Source organism: Colobus angolensis, unplaced genomic scaffold, assembly GCF_000951035.1.
Source record: "Colobus angolensis palliatus isolate OR3802 unplaced genomic scaffold, Cang.pa_1.0 Scaffold162, whole genome shotgun sequence".
In the NCBI taxonomy this organism is placed as follows: domain Eukaryota; kingdom Metazoa; phylum Chordata; class Mammalia; order Primates; family Cercopithecidae; genus Colobus; species Colobus angolensis.
Genome location: NW_012114733.1, coordinates 5,482,780 through 5,483,098, shown reverse-complemented (window position 1 = coordinate 5,483,098; position 319 = coordinate 5,482,780).

The window sequence follows — 319 nt, the reverse complement described above, 5'->3', positions numbered from 1 at the left end:
GTGAGCGTTCCCCATTGCTCAAAATGGCTCCTCAGGCTCTCATTGGTTGTTTCAAAGCTCAACCCTCCAATGAATATCTTCCTCAGTTGTTTGAGCTCTTTAGGAGACTCTGACTTAGACATAAAGGCAGGGAGAAGAGAGACTTTGAGGATGCTTCCTTTGTGGTGTCCACGGGCACGTAGCTAGGTGATGGCGTCTACGGGCAGGTAGGTTTCTTTAGTTTAGTTTAGTTTTTTGGTGAATAGTTTTCTCAACATTTTATTATAAACATTATCAAATATATTGAATAATTGAAATAATCAGAAACAACAAATTTGCA